A 9859-nucleotide genomic window follows, 5' to 3' on the forward strand; every position below is an offset into this window, starting at 1 on the left:
AAAGATTGTTTCACTAACCGGATATTGATACCTGTGAAGGGTGACTGTAAATACCCCATTACAGAGTTTGTAAATAAATTTGACATATATTTTCGTTGGTATATCTGCCGCTCATTTTCTGAGGGCATATTCACAACACACATGCAAAATCAGAGCCAAACATCCTAATCAGAAGAGTATGAACAAAATATATTCTAGTAAGGATATAAGTGCAAACTTTCATTTTTTAGATTCTTAAGTCCAGGAATTTACTTTCTATCAAAGAAGACATGGTTTTGAGATTCAGATTTACCGCAGAATGGACTGCAAAAGTGCAAATTAGATGCAGAATATCTAATGTCATCAATTCCAGGCTACAGAACAAGCAAGTACTTTGCTGTAAGTTTTTGTTGAATGTGGATATTGAGACTTATGGACAGCTATCTGAAGTAGGAAAGTATGTGTACATATGTACAGAAAATTGTCAGGTCTATGTCAAATTAAACAGCTTTTAATTGAATTATGTTTTCAAGCATTCATGCACGCATTGTTCTCTTCACCACAGCTGTAAAAGCCTAATGTTATATTTTACTATTGCCTCATTAGATTGTGTGCAGTGTTGGGTCCTGTTCCAAAAGATCCTTCTAGATAAACCTCACTGTCTCTGCGGAAGCTCCACAAAATGAATTCATGCCAATGTAAGAGATTTGGTTTATTCCTCCATTACCCTTTCTTCCCACAGAAAGAATACCAATACAAAAGGCATGTGTAAAGGCAGAAAAGCCTGCTGCTTTATACTATGACAGTTTCTCTCAGCAGCTACTGAGCAAGAGAGAATTTTCACTTCCAAGATTATTAAAAGCTCAGATTTTAACAGAAAGGAAGAAAGAATGAAACTGAGTACCTTGGAAACAAAAAGTCTAGCATGAATTTTCATGTTGTGTCCCTGCTGACTGCTGTGAGGGTTGAACTAGATGATCTTTGGAGGTCCCTTCCAACCCAAACCATTCTATGATTCTATGCCAGAAAGGCATGAGGGGAAGGTACAATGAGGATGTGCATGGGGTCAGTAATGAGGTAAATTGTTCTGAAACACCCTGATATCTTGCAGACTTCTGTTAGCCAGACATGTAGTTATGATGGTGAAAAACAAATGGGTCTTGTACTGACACTCCGGCATGGCTTGATGAGCAGACAGATTGCTCTGTTGCTCCAAAAAGGGGCAAAAGAATAATGCTCACACAAATAGATTGGATAGTGATGGAAAAGCTCATTACAAACTACAACACTACTGTTACATAGCGGTGAGTGTAGCAAAACATAAAAATACAAAGAAATCTACAGTCTAGGCTTAACACACAAGCTCATTAGGACCAAGCTTTCCAGAATACCTCCACAAAATCAGATGAAAACCCCACCTGGGGTTTACCATAAGCATCAGTGCTCTTTCTTCCACCCCCCATTGGCAGGCTGGTTTCAGGCTGGCTGGGCCCAAACTGCCCCCACTTATTTTTCTCTCCCAAGGCCCATCAAAGCTGTATTGTACTCCCCATGCCTAGATCATAACTGTGCGTTAAAAAATAGCAGAAGAGAGGTGCTTCCCATGGGAGCAGAAAGGGAAGAAAGAGAAGGAAAACAACTTTGCAACCATCTTTGTAGGGATGCAGGATTTATGGGAAGAAACACGAGTACACCTCCTGGACACTCTCTATCTCCTGGAGGTCTGCTCTTTGTGGTCCTCTTAGAGGCACCCAGGCTCAAGTGGCCACACACTCTTTTGTGTCAAACCTCATGGTCAAGCAAGAAAACAAGAGGGAAACAATATAAGGCAAAACCTGACAACTCTTAGTGTGGTTTACCAGTAGTGAACAGTATGGCCTTGACAAAAAGAAAAGGGGCAAATTCTGAGCATGGCAAAGCACTTTTACTGAACCAGGGGACAAGTACGGAACTATAATAATGACAATAAAAATGCTGCAGTTGGCACACTCTTTATTCCTTGATGGTTGCTGAATAAGTCTAAGATAGCCATTAAAATTTATGTCCTACAGATGTAGTAACACATTTGCAGTATTAAAGAGAAAACATGAGAAGAACTGTGGAATACTTTCACAACATCATTACAGCATCAGCACTGGTGAGTCCACACCCTGTCCTGTGTCCAGTTCTGGGATCCTCAGTAGACAAGAGACACAGACATACTGGAGAGAGTTCACAAAGGGACATGAAGTTGGTGAAGCCACATCCAGCTGGTGGCCAGTCACTAGTGGTGTGCCCCAAGGATCAGTGCTGGGCCCCATGCTCTTTAACATCTTTATTGATGATCTGGATGAGGGCATTGAGTCCATTGGCAGTAAATCTGCTGATGACACCAAGCTGGGGGCAGGAGTTGATCTGCTGGAGGGTAGAGAGGCTCTGCAGAGGGACCTCGACAGGCTGGGCAGATGGGCAGAGTCCAAGGGCAGGAGATTGAACACATCCAAGTGCTGCACATTGGCCACAACAACCCCATGCAGAGCTACAGGCTGGGGTCAGAGTGGCTGGAGAGCAGCCAGGTAGAGAGGGACCTGGGGGTACTGCTTGATGGGAGGCTGAACATGAGCCTGCAGTGTACCCAGGCAGCTAAGAGGGCCAATGGCCTCCTGGCCTGCATCAAGAACAGTGTGGCCAGCAGGAGCAGGGAGGTCATTCTGCCCCTGTACTCAGCACTGGTTAGGCCACACCTTGAGTACTGTGTCCAGTTCTGGGCCCCTCAGTTTAGGAAGGAGGTTGACTTGCTGGAACGAGTCCAGAGAAGGGCAACAAAGTTGGTGAGGGGCTTGGAACACAAGCCCTATGAGGAGAGGCTGAGGGAGCTGGGGTTGCCTAGCCTGGAGAAGAGGAGACTCAGGGGTGACCTTATTGCTCTCTACAACTACTTGAAGGGAGGTTGGATGATGGACTCAATCCCCTCATCCAGATCATCAATAAAGACACTGAACAGGATGAGGCCCAACACTGATCCCTGGGGGACACCACTGGTGACTGGCCGCCAGCTGGATGTGGCACCATTCACCACCACTCTCTGGGCTCAGCCCTCCAGCCAGTTCCTAACCCAGCACAGAGTGCTGCTGTCCAAGCAATGAGCTGACAGCTTGGCCAGGAGTTTGCTGTGGTGGACGGTGTCAAAGGCCTTGCTGAAGTCCAGGAAGACTACATCCACAGCCTTCCCCACATCCACCAGGTGGGTCACCTGATCATAGCAGATCAGGCTGGTCAGGCAGGACCTGCCCTTCCTAAACCCATGCTGGCTGGGCCTGATCCCTTGGCCATCCTGTAAGTGCTGTGTGATTGCACTCAAGATGACCTGTTCCATAACCTTGCCTGGCACTGAGGTCAGGCTGACAGGTCTGGGTTCTGGGCAACCATCTCTAGATGGTCCTGTTTGAGAAGGAATGTTGGACTAGATGACCTCCAGAGGTGCCTTTAAACCTCAGCCATTCTCTGATATGTGACTTACAAAGAATAAAAATTTTCTTAAACGTGTTTTAGCAACTTTTTACAGCTGGCAGTCCGTCCTAGTGGAATAACACAGCAGTCTGGCCTCTTCAAAAAAATCTCTCCTTTCACCAAAGAAAGGTCATAGAAGAATCAGTTTGGATGTTTGAAGCTTAAAGTACACAGGGAAAAGTTAATTTTGCGCTGAATTAGAACTTTCATTTAGAGATGAATGCCCTCTAATTTCTACTTTGTCCTTCCCTGGTTTTGATACCTTAGGGGACTGAGGAGAGCAGAGTCCCGCTCACTTGTTACTAGAGCAGAGTCATCGCGCCATCTGGTGGACACATGGGTGTTAAGCGATTTTGACCGTCCTGAAATCGCTCTGGTAACATCAGACATAAAGACTGCCATTTTCGGGGTGCTGTAATTTCCTGAAACCCATAAAGTGTTGCCGGTAAACAACAGCTTAGGATTTGGCATTGAGAATAAAGTGTGTACTCCTTTATAATAATATGTAATGACATCCTGCAACATGTTCCTGAGGAAACTGTCTGCTCGTGGCTTGGATGCATAGACAGTTCACTGGGTACAAAAACTTGGCTGGGTGTCTGGGTCCAAAGAGTAGTGATGAATGGATTTAAACCCAGTTAGAGGCCAGTCAGAAGTGGTGCTCCCCAGGGCTAAGTTCTCTTTAATATCTTTATCAGTGATCTGGATGGGATCCATATGGTATCAGTGGGTTGTGATCAGCACGCAATCCTCAGCTTGAAGGAAATCCATAGATTCATAGAATGGTTTGGATTGGAAGGGATCTTAGTTGTCTATCCACCCCCCCACTGCCCCCCCCCCCCCCCCCCACTTCATCAGCAGGGACACCTTCCACGAGATAATATTGCTCAAGGCTTCATTCAACCTGGCCTTCAATGTCTGCAGGGAGAGGGTATCCATGACATTCCTGAGCAACCTGTTCCAATGTCTTACCACGTTCACTGTGAAGTGCTGCATTTAGGATGGAATAAACCAAAAAAACAGCCTGGAGGTCAACACAACACAATGTAAATTTGCAGAAAGGGACCAGCTGGTTGACACTAAGAAGAACATAAGTCAACAGTATGTCCTTGTGACAAAGGACATACTGCCCCCTGCACCTTACTAGCATGAGTGTAGCTGAGGATAGTATTCATGCTGCTGTATGCTGTATTTGCAAGATCACATATGGAGTGCTATGTCAGATGTTGGGCTCCTCAGTAAAAGCAAGGCACTAACTCCCTGGAATGAGTCCAGGGAGAGACCACCAAGAGCATGGTTCATAGAGGGAGAGGACAAGAACTCCTGTTCATGTCTACAAGAATCTAATGGAATGACAGAAAGAATGAATGGAGCCAGGCTCTTATCAACGAAGTGAGTGATGGGACAAGAAGCGACTGGCACAAATCAGAAGTCATACGAGGAAAAAGAAAAAAACATATGCACGATCAAATGCTGGAAAATACACCCAGAGAAACTGAGATCTACATCCTTGGTGATGTTCACACATTAAGCAGGTACTGGACTTTTGGACCTCCAGAGGACCCTTCCAACCTGAATTATCCCATGATGCTGTAACATTGAGGAAAGATTGAAAATGTGCAACTTGTATGTGTTAAAAACGCTGAGAAACAAATGAGGCTTTAACAGACATGGCAATAGTCCAGAATTTGCCTTTTGACATCACAGATAGAAAATACTGGAAAAAAACCCCCACAATAGAATATAATTTAACCTCTGCCAGGTTAATGTAGCTGTTATACAGAGATGATGGAAGTAGATTAAAAAGGACTACATTAGCTAGAGGCAAACAAGCTTAAGCTGTGGTTACCAGAGTTGCTATTTACGATGGAAATCTTTTCATTTTAGGTTTTCAGTTAGCACCTGTGTTGTATATGGAAAGGAAGACATCAAAAACTGTGAGAAGTAACTGGGCTTCCCTAGCTGATTGGTCAGGTGGTAAAAGCTTCTTGGGTCTGATACTAGTGCAAACTTTCACTTTCATCATGGCATTTTCATAACGAAAATCTGAGCTGTAGTTGAATTTATTCTCTGAGGCTACGAATTCTCCAGTAAAATTTTATTGGTATAAGGACTAAAAAGTCCAAACTTTATTCTCCTTTCATACACATCTCAGAGCTTGCTATGCCATAAGTTTCTAACACATAGAAGAAAGTTCAGGAACTTGAGAGTATCTCAGAACAATAAGAAAGCAAATGAATGTGAGAACATCTAATGGAAGATAGAGTTGTAAAAGTACTTTAAAAAGTTTCCAAACTTTATGGTTCTCCTTTTCTAGTCATAAGGAACTTCACCAGATTGCCTTGACTTTTCAAATATGATGGCCAGTGGTTTGGCAACTTCATCTGTCAGTTCCCTCAGGACCCATGGGTGGATCATGCTGGGTCCCATGGACTTGTACAACTTCAGGTTCTTTACATGGTCTTGAACCTGATCTTCACTTATAGTAGGTGAATCTTCCTTTTCCTACTCCTACCCTTGTTTTCTGGCACTTGGGCAGTACAGCTAGAGCTCGTGCCAGTGAACACTGAGGCAAAGCAGTCACTGAGCACCTCAGCCTTCTCCACATTCCTCATGACCAGGTCTCCATTTTCCCTTCGAAGAGGCCCCACATCTTCCCTAGCCGCCTTTTTGTCACTGATGTACCTGAAGAAATTATTCTTATTCCCTTTTATGTCCCCAAATTTAATTCCATCTGTGCTTTTGGTTTTCTGACCTGATCCCTGGCTGCTCAGACAATTTCTTAGTAGCCTTCCCACATGGCCCATTCTTGCTTCTGTTGTTTATATGCCAGCTAAGTCCAGGAGGCCCTTGTTCACCCATGCCAGTCTCCTGGCACTCTTGCTTGCCACCTTCCTTCTTGGGATGCACTGCTCCTGGGCATGGATGACATGGTCCTTGAATACTGACCAGCTTTCATGAAGCCCTCTTTCCTCCAGGGCTTTATCCCATGACATTCTGCCAAGCAGCCCCTTCTTGTTGGTGAGGATAAGGACCAGCATAACACCTTTTCCTGGGGGTTCCTTTATCACTTGGAGGAGGAAATTGTCATCAATTCACTCCAGGAACCTCTTAGATTGCTGGTGTAATCAGTTATATGTGCGGTTGAAATCTGACATGAGGACCAGGACTTCAGAATGTGAAGCTGCTCCTATCTGCTTACAGAGGGCTTCATCCACTTGGTCTTCTTGGTCAGGTGACCTGTAAAAGACCCTCACTACAGTGTCCCTTGCCTTTGTCTTCCCTTTATTCCACACCCATAAGCTCTCTGTCACCTCTTTTTCTATCCCCAGGTGGAACTCCATGGGGATCCAGTTGGTCTTTGATGTAGAAGGAAACAGCCCCTCCCCTTCTTCCCTGTCTTTACTGAAGAGTTTATACCCATCTAATCCTGTTCTCCAGTCCTGAGAGCCATTCCATCATGTCTCAGTAATGCGAAGGACATCATAGCCCTGCAGGCATGCATATGGCTCTTGATTGTGGGTTAGTGTAGAGGCATTTAAGTTGGGCCTCCATTGAAGCTGATTTACTGACTGGGGTTCCCTTATCCTGCATTTTTAGGGGCTCTCTTCCCAGCCTGCAGGCCACCTCCAGGAACAGGTTGTCTGTTAGTATCATTGGCTTTGATGTGGGATGCATTGAGGACTCTTTCCCCCAGAAACTCTAGTATAAAGCTCTCCTTGTGCTAAACTGCTTTTGCACTCCCTTGTAAAAATCCTCTTTATTATATATGCTTTCCTTTGAGTTTTGAAATTGGAAATTGGATTGTAAACCCAAAACTTACTGCAAAATATCTTGTATTACTTTAACAAGTGGCTATACTGGGCCAGATTATTAGTTGGCTTTCCTGAAGTTGTGCTGATTTACATTAGCTAATGGTCTGACTGCTTTTATATGCAACTTTTGATGAGGAAAACAAATAAGGCGAGACAGTAAAATTCTACAGACCTCTTTGCTTCACCTCAGTAGTAAAATAAACAAAAAAGCTGGGTCCTTTTTTAAAGTAACCTTCTTGTTTTACCTCTGAAGAGACACCCTCTGTTGCTGCGGGGATCTTCTACATCCCCAGCTGTCCTGGACAAAAAACCAAAAGGGTAGCAGTTACAAAACAAGTTTCTGAACATGGAAAGGATTACATGAAAATAAATAATCCTGAGGTGATGATTTCATTTTTTACCTGCTGCTATCAAAAGAACTTTATTTACAAGTAGAATAGAATAGAATAGAATAGCATAGAATAGAATAGACCAGGTTGGAAGAGACCTTCGAGATCATCATGTCCAACCTATCATCCAACACCACCCAATCAACTAAACCATGCAACCAAGCATCCTGTCAAGCCTCGCCCTGAACACCCCCAGCGACGGCGACCCCACCACCTCCTCGGGCAGCCCATTCCAGTGGGCAATCACTCTGTGTAAAACTTCCTCCTAACCTCCAGCCTAAACCTCCCCTGACGCAGCCGGAGACTGTGTCCTCTTGTTCTGGTACTGGTTGCCTGGGAGAAGAGACCAACCTCTGCCTGTCTACAACCCCCCTTCAGGTAGTTGTAGAGAGCAGTAAGGTCTCTTCTGAGCCTCCTCTTCTCCAGGCTAAGCAACCCCAGCTCCCTCAGTCTCTCCTCATAGGGCTTGTGCTCCAAGCCCCTCACCAACCTTGTTGCCCTTCTCTGGACACGCTCCAGCAAGTCAGCATCCTTCCTAACCTGAGGGGCCCAGAACTGGACACAGTACTCGAGGTGCAGCCTAAGCAGTGCAAATATAGCAAATCCTTGCCCAACACATAGCAAATAAACCATTCCTATGAAAGAAACAGTGACAACCTGTCATTTACTCAGGAACAGCACTTAAATAGGAAATATGCTTGTCAGAAATCCCTAATAGAACTACAATTCCAATATACCCCTACTTGGCTAAAAAGCAGGCTCAGCTACTGGCATGATGGCTTATTTGGAAGTGAACACATGCTCTCCCTTTGCAGCAATGGAGCTGCAAGATGTTTCACATCTTGAAAGCTTGCCTTGCTCTCCCCACAAAGGGACTGCTATTACAGAAAAATACCATTTAAATCAGGATATTTCTGATCAAAGTATGGTAGGATCGTGTGCCTTGCTTTATCTCTTTTCCTGCAGATGATGTTATGTAACGTTATTTTGTTTTTTTCCTTTTGAGATCTTTGCCGAACACCATCTTTCCAGGAGACAGTTTATCTCTTTGCACATCGTCATTGTTAAAACAGCCAGTGAAGGGAGGAGGAAGCTGTAGAAGAGATAAAAGTTACTGTGTTTAGTTTAACAGATGCATTCCTAAATCTCCATCCTACTTTCACGACACTTCATGGGAGAAGAGTCCTGCAATGGGCTTTCAGAAGAAAAGCAGAGGAACAGGCATTTCGACTAATAATAACGGAAGACATCACCTCCTTATGTTCCCTCCTCCCCGAAAGTTGTGAGAGGGAACCTAAAATGTTGCTATTCACTCCTTTTGCTAGCGGGAGGCACTTCTGGGTGCCAGCACCCCGGCGGTACCTCACACTGCCTCCTCCGCGCTGCTGCTCGGCCTCAGCCCCGGCACGGCGCCCTGCACTCTGACCGGGTACAGCCTAAGGGGGAAGGGGAAAGCGGGGCGGACGGGACGAGGAAGGAGGGGGAGGGTAGAGGAAAGGCAGACAGGTTTGTTCCGTCTTCCTTCTCTTGGAGGCGTCCAGAGCCTACCTCCTTGGGTTTGTGTGCCGGGCCCTCGCCTTGCCGCGCCAGCCGCATCCCTCTGGCCCTGCTCTGGCAGCGGGCTGAGGCGGCAGCCGCCGGTCGGGACGGGCTGCGGCGGCAGCCGCTGGTCGGGACAGGCTGCGGCGGCAGTCGCTGGTCGGGACGGGCTGCGGCTCCACCTCCGAGAGACCCTGGCTGCACCGCACCGCCCCCCCCTTCTCCCCGCCCCCATGCTTGCTAGTCTCCCTAAACTTTCCTTCCCTTCCAAGGCTGACTGTCCCTCTAGTCCTGCCTTCCCTGCCATGCTCCCCTTAGCCGACTCTGGCACCTTTCTTTGACTCCCTCCTGTGCCCATGATACGCTTTTGTTTTTGCCTTTATTTCAGTCAGCAGTTCACTAATTAAGAAATTCCACTCTTCCTCTTTCAGGATGTTTTTCAGACTGAGCTAGGTATTGACTCACACACTGGAAGAGATTGCTCTCACTTTCAGTGACAAATGAGGATCAGAAGATCTTTGTAAGTACAAATTGTAGCTTTCTGTAGTTTGAAAGACTGCCTCTGTCAGATTTCCATTTGGCAAAATTTTCGTAGCAAGTAGACCACTTACGTTGTTTGAATTGAAGATGGATTTTCACTTTTATCAA

This window comes from Dryobates pubescens, chromosome 7, assembly GCF_014839835.1.
Source record: "Dryobates pubescens isolate bDryPub1 chromosome 7, bDryPub1.pri, whole genome shotgun sequence".
NCBI lineage: Eukaryota > Metazoa > Chordata > Aves > Piciformes > Picidae > Dryobates > Dryobates pubescens.